Below are 16,658 nucleotides of genomic sequence, written 5' to 3'. Positions count from 1 at the left end.
CTGTACAAATTTATTAAAATATTATGAATCTTGAGACACGCCAAGTTCTCAGTTTCAGTTTCTAATTCTCCGTTATCCCCCACTGATTTTTTTTTTTAACATCTTAATTGGAGTATAATTGCTTTACAATGGTGTGTTAGTTTCTGCTGTATAACAAGGTGAATCAGCTATACATATACATATATCCCCATATCCCCTCCCTCTTGCGTCTCCCTCCCACCCTCCCTATCCCACCCCTCTAGGTGGTCACAAAGCACTGAGCTGATCTCCCTGTGCTATGCGGCTGCTTCCCACTAGCTATCTATTTTACATTTGGTAGTGTATATGTCCGTGCCACTCTCTCACTTTGTCCCAGCTTACCCTTCCCCCTCCTCGTGTCCTCAAGTCCATTCTCTACGTCTGCGTCTTTATTCCTGTCCTGCCCAAGGTTCTTCAGAACCATTAATTTTTTTAGATTCCATATATATGTATTAGCATATGGTATTTATTTTTCTCTTTTTTTTTTCTTAACATCTTTATTGGAGTATAATTGCTTTACAGTGGTGTGTTAGTTCTGCTTTATAACAAAGTGAATCAGTTATATACATACATATGTTCCCATATCTCTTCCCTCTTGCATCTCCCTCCCTCCCACCCTCCCTATCCCACCCCTCTAGGTGGCCACAAAGCACAGAGCTGATCTCCCTGTGCTATGTGGTTGCTTCCCACTAACTATCTATTTTACATTTGGTAGTGTATATATGTCCATGCCACTCTCTCACTTTGTCACATCTTACCCTTCCCCCTCCCCATATCCTCAAGTCCATTCTCTAGTAGGTCTGTGTCTTTATTCCCATCTTATCACTAGGTTCTTCATGACCTTTTTTTTTTCCCCCTTAGATTCCATATATATGTGTTACCATACTGTATTTGTTTTTCTCTTTCTGACTTACTTCACTGTGTATGACAGACTCTAGGTCCATTTCCCCACTGATTTGACCTTCTGAATCGGGTGTGAAGCCCCAGGGGAACAGGGGTGGGCGTAGGTTGGGGTGGAGTTGGGGGGATGGGGAGGGTGGCCGCACTGACCTGCGTGAGGAGGTGTGCCTTCCTGATCTCGAGGTGTCCCTATTGTTCTCGTCAGGACTTGGAGTGCTGGGAGGTCAGGGATGGGGCGTCATCTCCTCTTCCTTCCAAGGCCCCCTCCTGGCCCTGTATCTGGTAACCCACAGTTGGGCGGGGGTTGCCACTGGTGAGTCGTGGCTGTTGACTAACGCTACGAGACCTTTCGAAGATCTTAGCCAGTTCTAACGGTCGACAGCTATGTCCATACTTAGAGTCGGGAAACACACACAAAGTCTTACACGTGCTGGGGGGCTTCATCCTCTGTGGGGTGTTAACAGGCAGAGGACACATCCGAGGCACCAACCAGCTCCGATGAGTGGTGCTCAAGGTGCAGGAGGACTCTGGTTGTCCTTTCACAGCTCGTACTTTGGGATGGGAAGCCAAGGCAACACCTCCGCATGGGCGGGATGCTGCAGGGCAAAGCAGCGCAAACCAACACCCACGAGTGTGGAGTGTGGACCCTCCCAGACAGAATCACCTGCCTGGTGGGCCAGTCAACCAGGCAAGCTATGAGGCGTCCTCCTGCTCGCGATGCCAACATTAAATTAACTTTCCTTAAGCGGAGCACAGGGTGCTGGGCGGTGAGCGCGGGAGGAAGTGTGAAGGAGAAGGTGATTACTCCCAGTCCTGGAGGAGGTTCGCTGTAAGCCTGGGGTGGGGTGGGCACACGGGGAGGTCCAGGAGGAGTAAGACAGAGAGTGAGATTGGACCTGGGGCATGTGCCCTTGTTAGAGTCTATGGGCGTGTGCTTTGTGGTTTCCAGGCTAAGGCTGGATTGGTTGATCCAAAAACCAGATTGGAGTTTTGGTAAAGCTCTGCTGGGTCTTACCTCAGAGGCCCACAAAGGGAAGCCCTGGGAGGCGGGGGAGACTGTTGATCACTGGGGGAGTCCCACCAGGAACTTACATTTATTTGTGACTCTGTGGGCTGCTATCTAGGACAACAGCTTGCACGAGGGGCTAAGCCAGCTTAAGGCCCTGCGGGCCGCTTGGCCAAACAAAATGGATGTTGAGACAGGAACGCCATGGAGTAGCTTGGCTAAACTCGCGACAAGACCCACACAGGTAATGGCTCAATACGACAAAAGTTTATTTCTTGTTCATGTGGCTCTCCTGGGCTGCTGAGCAGATCTCTAGGGTGGTGCTTTTCCACGTGGTCACTCAGGGACAGAGCTGAGAGTGGTTCTGCCATTTGGACGCGTGGCTTCCAAGGGGAGGAGAGTGGGGGTTTGGACGGTGGCCAGGGCTCAGGCACAGGCGTGGAGACCGAGCACAGCCTGGCTGTGTGCCGAAGAGGATGAGGGCGTGGAGAGAGATGACCAGCTAGCCACTGTCTGCCGCAGTTACTAAGGATGCTTTAGAGCTGTGGAAACTGTCTGTGAACATGAATTGGCATTGTACTGCTACTTATAGCAGTGAAAAGCTGGAAACAACCCAACGTTTAGCAGTGAGAGATTAGCAAAGATATCTACTCAGTGTGACATAGCATTGCTATTAGAGGTCATGTTTTGGGGAATATTTAAGGAGGTAAGAAAATGATAGTGTAAAATATTAACTGAAAAAAGCAGGGTACCAAGCTGAATATTCAATACCCCACCTTTGAAAAATATAGATCAGTAGGAAACGCTGAATTATTAACAGTGGTTTTCTCTGGGCAGGAGAATTATGAATAGCTTCTATTTCTTCTTCATTTTCCCCCTCCCCCCCCCCAGTTCCTAATTTTCTGCAATGAATACAGATTTATAATCAGAAAAAAATGTTACAGAATTACGTGCTGATTTACGAGGAGCAGGCATGAGGGCCCTCCCCTCCTCTCATGACCTGGTCTGTGTTGATTGATTCCTGCAATCGGCCCATTTGGGAGGCTTGCTGCAGCCTGGCAGAACTAACTCAGCCGCTGGCCCGCCAGGCCCAGCAGGAGACGTGGGCCTCCTCCATCACCTTCCTTGGCTTTCTTTCCTCTGGAGGATCTACCTTTTCTGCTCTGATCCTCACGAAGCAGAGCGTGGGCTCACACTGCAACGCTAGGCCTCTGGAGGAGGACGGGGCAGGTGCCAAGGGGCTCCGACCCATGCAGACCCTGCCCTCGCATCACGGTGCCCTTGCTGCTCTGAGAGGGCCGTGGAGAGAGTGTGCTCCCCACACTTTGGCTGCGTGACGTACTTACCCCACAGACCGGCTCTGAAATCGTGTTTGCTCATCCAGCAAATGAGAAGACAGTGCCAGAGGGGGAAGCACCCAGCCATAACTGGCTGGGAATGAATGCAAAGAGGTGCCTGATTGCAAAGCCCTGGGGAAAGTCTGCTCTGCTCCCACCGAGCTGGTAGAAACGCATGAGTTTTCCTTTCCTGAGGAAGGACTTAAAGAAGACAGTGCTCTCCTCTGTGGCCTGAGCTGTCGTGATGGAAATCCTGACTTGTGGCACGTGGGTTTTGGAGGCACTTCTCTGTTGGAAGCTGGTTCAGTAGTGTAGCCTGGATGCAGAAGGATTAGCGCCCAGGCGTCTGGTAGACTTGCCTAGAAGCACGAGCCCTCCAGCCAGAGCCCAGGAACAGGCGATGGTGGACTTAGGGTGAGCTGAGGGGCCTTTCCAGTGAGTCAGGAGCAGCCCACAGCCAGAGGGTCTCCGGGCTGGTGGCACCATCGGGGCCTGGTCTCACCTGTGCTGTGCCCGGTACTGTTGAAGCTCATTTTTATTGTGATTTCAGGTAAATCTCATACTGGATCCACCAGGAAGAGACTGCCTCTCTCCATCTAACACAAGCAGAAGGGTTAGAGGATTTAAGGGCAGGTGTCGGGCCCAGGACATGGGGCTGGCTGGGTGCCTGTTCCCAGAGTATAAGACTCCTGTCCCCTGCTCTCACTGTGTGGGCCCTGGCAAGGCACATGCCCTTCTCCAGGAACTGGCGGGGAGTTTCCAGAGATAAGGACCCCGGAGGCTGCAGCAGGAGTCCAGGGCTGATCTCCTGGCTCAGAGCTACTCCAGGTGTGCCCAGGGAAAGGCAGGCCCTCCCTGGATTGCAGCCAGTGGACCCCACGGGTCAGGGTGATCAGAGAAGAGTGGTCATATTACCCGCAGACTGGGTAACCTCTTGGTGGGTGTGGAGTCAAAAGACACAACCAAGCCAAAGATCAGGAGAAGGAAGGATTTATTACTTGCAGCAAGTAAGGAGAGCGCCGGGGATCTTTCCCAAAGCAGTGTCTCCCAAAAAGCAAAATTGGGGACTATTTAAGCTAAGGGTACATGTATATTCATGAAGGGGCTTGAGCCGAGGAGAATTTAGCATAGAACTGGGGCAAAGGTTGACAGAGTCCAAGCTTTAGTTGATTGAAGTCAGGAGGGTCAATATCACCATTTCATCCTCCACCTGGGTGGGGACCTTGATTCCTGAAGAACTCAAGGATCTATTATTATGTATAGTCCTTGAGGAGGAACTAGGACTCAGCTTTACCACTGCGTGATGGTTTGACTGCCTTTTCTCTGTTCCTGCGTTCCTTTGTCCCCTTAAGATCATTAATTACTGAGACCTGTTCAAGGGCAAGCTTTGTGGCCAGGCTTAGATCCCAAAATGGCTTAAGCCAAAGTGGCTTCTCTTATGTCAAGAAAGCCATGCCTGGGACTTCCCTGGTGGCGCAGTGGTTAAGAATCTGCCTGCCAATGCAGGGGACATGGGTTTAAGCCCTGGACCGGGAAGATCCCACAGGCCGCAGAGCCACTAAGCCCCTGCGCCACAACTACTGAGCCTGCGCTCTAGAGCCTGTGAGCCACAACTACTGAGCCTGTGTGCCACAACTACTGAAGACCATGCACCTAGAGCCCATCCTACCCAACAAGAGAAGCCACTGCAATGAGAAGCCCACGCACCACAACGGAGAGTAGCCCCTGCTCATCACAACTAGAGAAAGCCTGCACGCAGCAATGAAGACCCAACGTAGCCCTAAATAAATAAATAAATAAATAAATAAATAAATAAATTTATTAAAAAAAAAAAAAAAGAGAAAGAGAAAGCCATGCCTGGTTCTCTTTCTTCGGGGACGCCCTAACCTGTCTGCTTACAGTCACTGGTGCAGGGGGAAGATGGCAGGCCAAGTCCAGCCTCAGAGATGGAAGGCCTGGGGCGGAGGCAAGCCCACGGTCAACCCAATGCACAAACAGCAGAAATAGAGGCTCGTCCAGCCTGTCTCAGCACCACTGTCCCTGACACTGTCCTTCCTCCTCAGGAGTCCTGGAGTCCTTTCTCTAACAGCCTCACTCTCAACACCCCCCAACCCCGGGTGGAAATCTGTGTTCAGGCAAGGGTTTGACACCACGCTGTCCGGGGCCCAGGCGGGCTGGTTTGTGGAGCAGGGCTGGGCTCCCGTGGAGTTTGCTCTGGCCGTTATTGGTTACTGTTGTTGTCTTGGTTTACTCCTCCCTCTGGGCGTGTGTTGGCTGGTGTGCTCTCACTGCAGGGGTTTCTATTTCCAGTCTCATGCCTAATTAGATTCTGGAAAACTCTGAGGCCTCAGCCAGCAGGTAGGAGAATAATTGAAGGATCAGAACAACAACAAACATTTTTGAATGGGGTCTTCTTGGTAGTTGCAACATTGCAATAAAAATAACAACATTAAACCACGCGTTCATGAATGTTTACCATAAACCAGCACTTTTCCTACATTATCTCGCAAACCTTCAGTTTACTGATGAAGGAATAGCCAGCGAGCCTTTGCGGGATTCCAAGGCTAGTCAGTGGCACAGGTGGTGCCCCAGCCCAGCTGACTCCTTGCTCTCCAGCACTAGACCCTGCTCCCTGGGTTCCTGTCTCCCCTGACCTCCTTCCTATGTGAGCAGAAACCTCCCCGTCACTGCCGGTGTCGGCAGCACCCATGCAGGGCTGCCCTTCCTCACGTAGGCCAGCCCCCTCCCAGCCCCAGGCCGCTGCTGGCTGGTTTAGGCTCCAGCGGGGGTAGGGGGTGGTGTTGCAGGATGGGGGACCCTTTCCAGGGCCTGAGAGCGGGCTCTTGTCTGACACTCGGAAATGAATCGTCCGAGGAGACACACGTGCTGACAGAGCAAGAGACATTATTGGGAAGGGGCCCCAGGCGGAGAGCAGCAGGGTAAGGGAACCCAGGAGGACTGCTCTGCCACGTGGCTCGCAGTCTCAGGTTTTATGGTGATGGGGTTAGTTTCCGGGTTGTCTCTGGCCAGTCGTCTTGCTTGGCCCATATTTGGTCTGACTCAGGGTCCTTCCTGGTGGCTCACGCATCTCTCGGCTAAGGTGGATTCCAGCGAGAAGGGCTCTGGAAGACTGGTCATCTCCTCCCTCTTGTGGCCCCTCCCAGATTCTCCCGGTTAGTTTTCGGCGGAAGCACCATGTTCCTTATCGGGACCACCTGTCAGAGACAGCTCAGGCAAGCGGGCCTGGCCAAGGCGGGGGGATTCGGTGCACAGTTCCTTCACAGTGGGGGTGGGGTAGGCAGATGCTGGGGCTCTGGGAAAGTGTATTAGCTCTGAGCCAGGGCCCTTGCGAAGGGGAGGGCAGCCCCTCTCTGCGTCGAGGTGTTTCCGTATCTAGATGTGGCCTGCTCCCAGCCTGCGGCTGAGGCCACACTCAGCAGGGGGTGCCGCCAAGGACGCGTGGGGCGGGGGGTGAGATCAGCTGGAGGACGGAGCTCCAGCCAGCCCAGGATGCCTTACTGTTGCTGCAGCTCCCTGCTGAAGTCACTTTAACTGAGTCTGCCCCAGGTCTGCACCGGGCACCTTAGAGCTTAACTGATTTGTTTGCAAGACTCACTGTGATACAGTTTTCATTCCAGAACATGGGCTCAGCCATTTCAACAAACCCCTGTGTGGTCTTCATTCAATCCCGAATTTAAGATCCCCAGTCACTGTGGTGTGCAAGGAACTAGATGTCCTGGAGATGTCCTGCCTCTGTGAGTCGTGATTCTGGGGCCTGTTGAGGAATCTCTCCAGAGAATCTCTCTGGACTCTCTCCATGTATATGCTTTCACAGCCGGGATTACTTTTGCCAAAGAACACGGCATATAATTTTTTTAGTCTTTGAGAATACTGTGCACATGTCTGCAGATTCTAAAAGCCTAGGTGCATTTTCAAAAATGAAATGAGAATAGTGGGGAAACCCAACAATACATGTGCAGTGAAATTGAAAGTGGCACAGAGTTAAACCTGCTGTGTCCCACCCACTCACCCCTCCCGCCTGGGCTGCCCTTCAATGAACCTCACAGAAATGGCACTGATGGGATAATGGAGAATCCAGGTGATGGCAACAGCTGGACCCAGAGGATGAGCTCATTTTAACTTAACTTCTCTAAAACCATGTTTCCTAGGTGATCACATTGTAGCTCCTAAGATACTTTTTCTCTCTGCTAATTTCATGTCCTATCTGACTATTGATCTTTTGAAATAGACCTTTCCAATTTCCTATAATTATAATGTTAGACATTTCTGGGGTTCAGTCCCCTGAAAAGAAATGTTTCATGAATGCCATAAACACCTCTCCTGGGAGTGGAGCCTGTCATTGGATTGAGCCTTCCCGTAGAGACATGGCTAAGTCTTTCCAAAATCCCTTCTTCCCCAACATTAATTTATTTAAGTTGCCTCTGTTTTTATGAAACACATTTTTTAAAGGCATTGGAACACAGAAACTTGACAGCTCTGTTCTCTTGTGAAGTCAGTTTCCCCTGGCTCTGAATTGCAGAAAATCCAATCTTTTTATCAAGATTTCTTCCCTCTTTGTGAGTGTTGTATCCAAGTGTTATATTTCAGGAGACCTGACCTAGAGCTATTTGGCTACAGCATGAGCTATTCAAGGACAAGGAAGGACCTGCAGGTATTCAGAGATCATCAGGGCCACTGCTTCATTTCAACAGGTCAGATGGCCTCTGACTGAAGCCGTGGGACCACCCTGTGGAACCTTGGGGGAGAGGTGGCCTCAGCTTTTGGGGCAAAAGACCTGCGGGGCAGCACTGTGGAGGGGAACCGCCACCCAGTGAGCCTGGAGGGCAGAGCGTCCAACAACCAAGGAGCACTGTTCTCCAATCTTGAGATCTGGTGGAACTTCCTTGCTAGGGTTTGGACTTCCTCGGGACTCACCACCTTTACCTTCTCTCCCATTTCTCCCTTCTGGAATGGGATTATCTATCCTCTCCCTGTCCCACCATTGTATTTTGGAAGTGCATAACTTGTCTGGTTTCACAGTTCACAGCTGGAGAGGAATTTTGCCTCCGGATGAGTCATACCAAGCCTCTCACCCATGTCTGATTTAGATGATATTTAGATGAGACTTTGGCCTTCAGCATTGGTGTTGGGGTTCAGAGTTTTGGGGCTGTTGGGATGGAGTGAATGCACTTTGTCTGTGAGAAGGACATGAATTGGGGGGCCAGGGGAATATTACGGACTGAACGGTGACCGTTTGTCAGGAGGAGCCCTGGACTGCTGACTCCCAGGGGATACTTCAGCTGCAGAGATGAGGCCAGGCCTCTGGAGCCCAAGAGGCCAACTGCACTCATGCGTGAGGAGTGAGGAGATGGGGCCGAGGCTAGGTGGCTTCCTTTCCCAGATACCTTCCCACTGAGTCTTCGGGGCAGCCCTGTGAGGTGTGCACGTACACCCTGTCTTACAGGGATTTCCAGACCCAGTGATGTCAAGTGTCTCCCAATCTTGTGCCTTTTGCTCCATCACCATTCTCCCTCTAACACAGACTTTCTGGTTTTGAACCAAGGTCAGCTGTCTGCGAGAGACTGTGTAAAAAGACTCAGTATTCCCATACAGACGACCAGCTTCCCGAACCTCAGCAGGCGGAGTATGATGAGTGTATTTTGATAGATTCTGCTGTCGGCAGGGTTTGGGGCAAAGCTGACCTGGCCATGCACTGTCCGAGCTGGGCCTCCCTTTCCAAAGCCTTGGTTTTCTCACTTTGTAAATTTCTGATTATGACCTCTGCCTCTTAGCAGTGCTGCAGATATTAAGCAAGAGAAAGTGTGTAAAGTACCCCCTCTTTCTCTTCCTCTCTTCCCCTCCCTCCATTGTCTCACTTGCCCCTCCCATAGTCCTGTGTCTTCTGGTGGGGGTGTTGGGGTGTGGAAGGGAATGGTCACCCTGAGTGCCCATCCTCCCTGGACACCGTGGTGGGACTTGCACCGATGTCATGTCACACCTCCCAAAGCCTCGACCTGGCTGCTGTTCCAACGTCCAGCAAATCCACACTGAGGGTCTACCAGGTGCTGGTCTACATTCTAGGGGCTGGAGATTCAGCAGTGATCGAAACAGACACCTCTGCCCTCTGGGAGCCTACATGCTGTGCAGAAACAAACAAGTCAATAAAATGTAGAACAGGTGACATGCTGAATAGTACTGAGAAGAAAAATAAAGGTGGAGGGGGTGGGGTGTCAAGTGGGAGGTTTGTAACTACAAGTAGGTGTCCTGAGAAGTTGTTTGATCAGAAGCCTGAAGAAGATGAGGGAGGAAGCTGTGTGAAGTCTGGGAGGAGTGTTCCAGGCAGAGAGAACAGCATGTGCAAAGGCCCTGTGGTGGGTGTTTGGGAGGTCAAGACCAGAATTAGCCCAGCCTGCTGGGCCAGTGCAGGGGCTTCAGCCCTCGCTCTCAGTGAAGTGGGAAGTCACCAGGGAGCAGAAAGGAGGGACATGAGCTGACTTTCATTTAGAGAGGGGACTAAAGGGCAAGGGTGGGGGGCCAAGCAGGAATGCAGTGGGAGATGGGGTGGCTCAGGCTAGGGGTTAGCAGAGGGGTGGCGAGAAGTGCTCAGAACCAGAGTCTATTTGAAGGCAGAGACCACTGATGCCTTGTTGGGTTGTGTATGGGCCCAAGTGGGGTCAGAGCTGATGCCATGGTTTGTGGCTGAGCAGCTGGCTGGCTGGAGCTCCGATGCCCGGATGGGCTGGGCAGGCTGCTCTGGGATGTGGGGCTAGGACTCCCAAGGGTGGAGAGCAGACAGCAGGATGCACGGGACAGCAGGATGGATCAAGGGAGAGCCACCGACTGGACTCACACCTTGGGGGTTTTTAGTGAGGGTGGTTTGCTTACCAGGAGACTGGACGAGCCCCGGAAAGATCTGAGAGTGGCCAGAGAGGAGGGAGACCCAAGTTCGTTTCCTGGAATTCAGAGAGTAGGATGAACTAGCAAGTAAGACAGGAAAGGAAAGGCAGGAGGAGGGCAGGCCTCATGTCTGGGGCCCAGACGTGGACCCTTCACTGGGAGAATGGAGGTGGCATCCTTCAGAGCTAAAAAGTGGGGGCGATCCTGGTCAGTGTATTTTTCTTTCTTTTTTTAAAGGAAAAGAATATTTATTATGTACTATTTAGTTTACAAAACAAAACATTCAACATACATGTAATTTATGGAACACAATGAAAATATAACACTTTCCTTTGAATGTCCCTCATAGTTCAAGTTCTAGAATGTTCCCAGGGCCACATGTCTTCCTTCTTAACCCTCAGCCTCCCCAGAGGTAACATCATTCTGAAATCTGTGTTTATCATTTCCTTGTTTAAATAGTTTTATTAAATATATATTATCTCTAAACAATAATTGAAGGATCAATTCAATTATTGTCAATCATAAGTCTCAGTCTCTAAACAATGTCATTTTATTTTGCTTTTTAAAAGTGTTGAGCATTATAAAGGTGTTCTCAGCATTATCAGATGGTGCTAAATTGTTTACCAAAGCGGTTGAACTAATGTACTCACCCTCTGGTGGCTTGGAAGACTGTTCCTTGCTCCACATCTTAGCACATAGAATTATCAGACTTCTAACTTTGACCAATCTACTTCTAACTTTTACCATTTACTGTGGGAGTAAAATGATATCTCATTGTGATCTTAATTTCTATTTACCTTATGATTAAAGAGGTTGAACCTCTTTATATATGTTTATTTGCCATTTGTGTTCCTTTTGTTATGAAATGCTTGTGTCTTTTGCTTATTTTTCTGTTGGGTTGTTTATCTCTTTCTTTTTGATTTACAGAAATTCTTTTTATGTATGTTTTGAACACTAATCATCTGTTAGTTGTATGTGTTGCAAATATCTTTTCCAAATTTGTATCTTGTCTTTTCACGTTCATTACAGTATCTTTTTTTTTTTAAACATCTTTATTGAAGTATAATTCCTTTACAATGGTGTGTTAGTTTCTGCTTTATAACAAAGGGAATCAGTTATACATATACATATGTTCCCATATCTCTTCCCTCTTGCATCTCCCGCCCTCCCACCCTCCCCATCCCCCACTCTAGGTGGTCACAAAGCACCAAGCTGATCTCCCTGTGCTATGTGGCTGCTTCCCACTAGCTATCTATTTTACATTTGGTAGTGTTTATATGTCCATGCCACTCTCTCACCCTGTCACATCTTACCCCACCCCCTCCCCATATCCTCAAGTCCATTCTTTAGTAGGTCTGTGTCTTTATTCCCATCTTGCCACTAGGTTCTTCATGGCCTTTTTTTTTTTCCCTTAGATTCCATATATATGTGTTAGCATACTGTATTTGTTTTTCTCTTTCTGACTTACTTCACTCTGTATGACAGACTCTAACTCCATCCACCTCATTACAAATACCTCCATTTCATTGCTTTTTATGGCTGAGTAATATTCCATTGTATATATGTGCCACATCTTCTTTATCTATTCATCCGATGATGGACACTTAGGTTGCTTCCATGTCCTGGCTATTGTAAATAGAGCTGCAATGAACATTTTGGTACATGACTCTTTTTGAATTATGGTTTTCTCAGGGTATATGCCCAGTAGTGGGATTGCTGGGTCGTATGGTAGTTCCATTTTTAGTTTTTAAAGGAACCTCCATACCGTTCTCCATAGTGGCTGTATCAATTTACATTCCCACCAACAGTGCAAGAGTGTTCCCTTTCCTCCACACCTTCTCCAGCATTTATTGTTTCTAGATTTTTTGATGATGGCCATTCTGACCGGTGTGAGATGATATCTCATTGTAGTTTTGATTTGCATTTCTCTAATGATTAATGATGTTGAGCATTCTTTCATGTGTTTGTTGGCAATCTGTATATCTTCTTTGGAGAAATGTCTATTTAGGTCTTCTGCCCATTTTTGGATTGGGTTTTTTGTTTTTTTGATATTGAGCTGCATGAGCTGCTTGTAAATCTTGGAGATTAATCCTTTGTCAGTTGCTTCATTTGCAACTATTTTCTCCCATTCTGAGGGTTGTCTTTTGGTCTTGTTTATGGTTTCCTTTGCTGTGCAAAAGCTTTTAAGTTTCATTAGGTCCCATCTGTTTATTTTTGTTTTTATTTCCATTTCTCTAGGAGCTGGGTCAAAAAGAATCTTGCTGTGATTTATGTCATAGAGTGTTCTGCCTATGTTTTCCTCTAAGAGTTTGATAGTGTCTGGCCTTACACTTAGGTCTTTAATCCATTTTGAGTTTATTTTTGTGTATGGTGTCAGGGAGTGTTCTAATTTCATACTTTTACATGTATCTGTCCAATTTTCCCAGCACCACTTATTGAAGAGGCTGTCTTTTCTCCACTGTATATGCTTGCCTCCTTTATCAAAGATAAGGTGACCATATGTGCGTGGGTTTGTCTCTGGGCTTTCTTTCTTGTTCCATTGATCTATATTTCTGTTTTGGTGCCAATACCAAACTGTCTTGATCACTGTAGCTTTGTAATATAGTCTGAAGTCAGGAAGCCTGATTCCTCCAGCTCCATTTTTCGTTCTCAAGATTGCTTTGGCTATTCGGGGTCTTTTGTGTTTCCATACAAATTGTGAAATTTTTTGTTCTAGTTCTGTGAAAAATGCCAGTGGTAGTTTGATAGGGATTGCATTGAATCTGTAGATTGCTTTGGGTAGTAGAGTCATTTTCACAATGTTGATTCTTCCAATCCAGGAACATGGTATATCTTTCCATCTATTTGTATCATCTTTAATTTCTTTCATCAGTGTCTTATAGTTTTCTGCATACAGGTCTTTTGTCTCCTTAGGTAGGTTTATTCCTAGATATTTTATTCTTTTTGTTGCAATGGTAAACGGGAGTGTTTTCTTAATTTCACTTTCAGATTTTTCGTCATTAGTGTATAGAAATGCAAGAGATTTCTGTGCATTAATTTTGTATCCTGCTACTTTACCAAATTCATTGATTAGCTCTAGGAGTTTTCTGGTAGCATCTTTAGGATTCTCTATATATAGTATCATGTCATCTGCAAACAGTGACAGCTTTACTTCTTCTTTTCCGATTTGGATTCCTTTTATTTCTTTGTCTTCTCTGATTGCTGTGGCTAACACTTCCAAAACTATGTTGAATAATAGTGGTGAGAGTGGGCAACCTTGTCTTGTTCCTGATCTTAGTGGAAATGGTTTCAGTTTTTCACCATTGAGGACAATGTTGGCTGTGGGTTTGTCATATATGGCCTTTATTATGTTGAGGAAAGTTCCCTCTATGCCTACTTTCTGCAGGGCTTTTATCATAAATGGGTGTTGAATTTTGTCGAAAGCTTTCTCTGCATCTATTGAGATGATCATATGGTTTTTCTCCTTCAATTTGTTAATATGGTGTATCACATTGATTGATTTGCGTATATTGAAGAATCCTTGCATTCCTGGAATAAACCCCACTTGATCATGGTGTATGATCCTTTTAATGTGCTGTTGGATTCTGTTTGCGAGTATTTTGTTGAGGATTTTTGCATCTATGTTCATCAGTGATATTGGCCCGTAGTTTTCTTTCTTTGTGACATCTTTGTCTGGTTTTGGTATCAGAGTGATGGTGGCCTCGTAGAATGAGTTTGGGAGTGTTCCTCCCTCTGCAATATTTTGGAAGAGTTTGAGAAGGATAGGTGTTAGCTCTTCTCTAAATGTTTGATAGAATTCGCCTGTGAAGCCATCTGGTCCTGGGCTTTTGTTTGTCGGAAGATTTTTAATCACAGTTTCAATTTCAGTGCTTGTGATTGGTCTGTTCATATTTTCTATTTTTTCCTGGTTCAGTCTCGGCAGTTTGTGCATTTCTAAGAATCTGTCCATTTCTTCCAGGTTGTCCATTTTATTGGCATAGAGTTGCTTGTAGTAATCTCTCATGATCGTTTGTATTTCTGCAGTGTCAGTGGTTACTTCTCCTTTTTCATTTCTAATTCTATTGACTTGAGTCTTCTCCCTTTTTCTCTTGATGAGTCTGGCTAATGGTTTATCAATTTTGTTTATCTTCTCAAAGAACCAGCTTTTAGTTTCATTGATTTTTGCTATTGTTTCCTTCATTTCTTTTTCATTTATTTCTGATCTGATCTTTATGATTTCTTTCCTTCTGCTAGCTTTGGGGTTTTTTTGTTCTTCTTTCTCTAATTGCTTCAGGTGCAAGGTTAGGTTGTTTACTCGAGATGTTTCCTGTTTCTTGAGGTAGGCTTGTATTGCTATAAACTTCCCTCTTAGCACTGCTTTTGCTGCGTCCCACAGGTTTTGGGTCGTCGTGTCTCCATTGTCATTTGTTTCTAGGTATTTTTTGATTTCCCCTTTGATTTCTTCAGTGATCACTTCATTATTAAGTAGTGTATTGTGTAGCCTCCATGTGTTTGTATTTTTTGACAGATCTTTTCCTGTAATTGATATCTAGTCTCATAGCGTTGTGGTCGGAAAAGATACTTGATACGATTTCAATTTTCTTAAATTTACCAAGGCTTGATTTGTGACCCAAGATATGATCTATCCTGGAGAATGTTCCATGAGCACTTGAGAAAAATGTGTATTCTGTTGTTTTTGGGTGGAATGTCCTATAAATATCAATTAAGTCCATATTGTTTAATGTATCATTTAAAGCTTGTGTTTCCTTATTTATTTTCATTTTGGATGATCTGTCCATTGGTGAAAGTGGGGTGTTAAAGTCCCCTACTATGATTGTGTTGCTGTCAATTTCCCCTTTTATGGCTGTTAGTATTTGCCTTATGTATTGAGGTGCTCCTTTGTTGGGTGCATAGATATTTACAATTGTTATACCTTCCTCTTGGATCGATCCCTTGATCATTATATAGTGTCCTTCTTTGTCTCTTGTAATAGTCTTTATTTTAAAGTCTATTTTGTCTGATATGAGAATTGCTACTCCAGCTTTCTTGTGATTTCCATTTGCATGGAATATCTTTTTCCATCCCCTCACTTTCAGTCTGTATGTGTCTCTAGGTCTGAAGTGGGTCTCTTGTAGACAGCATATATATGGGTCTTGTTTTTGTATCCATTCAGCCAGCCTGTGTCTTTTGGTGGGAGCATTTAATCCATTTACATTTAAGGTAATTATCGATATGTATGTTCCTATTCCCATTTTCTTAAATGTTTTGTGTTTGTTATTGTAGGTGTTTTCCTTGTCTTGTGTTTCTTGCCTAGAGAAGTTCCTTTAGCATTTGTTGTAAAGCTGGTTTGGTGGTGCTGAACTCTCTCAGCTTTTGCTTGTCTGTAAAGGTTTTAATTTCTCCATCAAATCTGAATGAGATCCTTGCTGGGTAGATTAATCTTGGTTGTAGGTTTTTCTCCTTCATCACTTTAAGTATATCCTGCCACTCCCTTCTGGCTTGCAGCGTTTCTGCTGAAAGATCAGCTGTTAACCTTATGGGGATTCCCTTGTGTGTTATTTGTTGTTTTTCCCTTGCTGCTTTTAATATGTTTTCTTTATATGTAATTTTTGATAGTTTGATTAATATGTGTCTTGGCGTGTTTCTCCTTGGATTTATCCTGTATGGGACTCTCTGTGCTTCCTGGCCTTGATTAACTATTTCCTTTCCCATATTAGGGACGTTTTCAACTATAATCTCTTCAAATATTTTCTCAGTCCCTTTCTTTTTCTCTTCTTCTTCTGGGACCCCTATAATTCGAATGTTGGTGCGTTTCATGTTATCCCAGAGGTCTCTGAGACTGTCCTCAGTTCTTTTCATTCTTTTTTCTTTATCCTGCTCTGCAGTAGTTATTTCCACCATTTTATCTTCCAGGTCACTTTTCCGTTCTTCTGCCTCAGTTATTCTGCTATTGATCCCATCTAGAGTATTTTTAATTTCATTTATTGTGTTTTTCATCATTGCTTGATTCCTCTTTAGTTCTTCTACGTCCTTGTTAAATGTTTCTTGCATTTTGTCTATTCTATTTCCAAGATTTTGGATCATCCTTACTATCATTATTCTGAATTCTTTTTCAGGTAGACTACCTATTTCCTCTTCATTTGTTAGGTCAGGTGTGTTTTGACCCTGCTCCTTCATCTGCTGTGTGTTTTTCTGTCGTCTCATTTTGCTTATCTTACTGTGTTTGGGGTCTCCTTTTCACAGGCTGCAGGTTCGTAGTTCCTGTTGTTTTTGGTATCTGTCTCCAGTGGCTAAGGTTGGTTCAGTGGGTTGTGTAAGCTTCCTGGTGGAGGGAACTAGTGCCTGTGTTCTGGTGGTTGAGACTAGATCTTGTCTTTCTGGTGGGCACGTCCACGTCTGGTGGTGTATTTTGGGGTGTCTGTGACCTTATTATGACTTTAAGCAGCCTCTCTGCTAATGGATGGGGCTGTGTTCCTGTCTTGTTAGTTGTTTGGTGTAGGGTGTCCAGCACTGTAGCTTGC

This window comes from Balaenoptera borealis (genome assembly GCF_965194805.1).
Source record: "Balaenoptera borealis genome assembly, chromosome: 6".
NCBI lineage: Eukaryota > Metazoa > Chordata > Mammalia > Artiodactyla > Balaenopteridae > Balaenoptera > Balaenoptera borealis.
Note: the sequence above shows the minus strand (reverse complement) of the source record.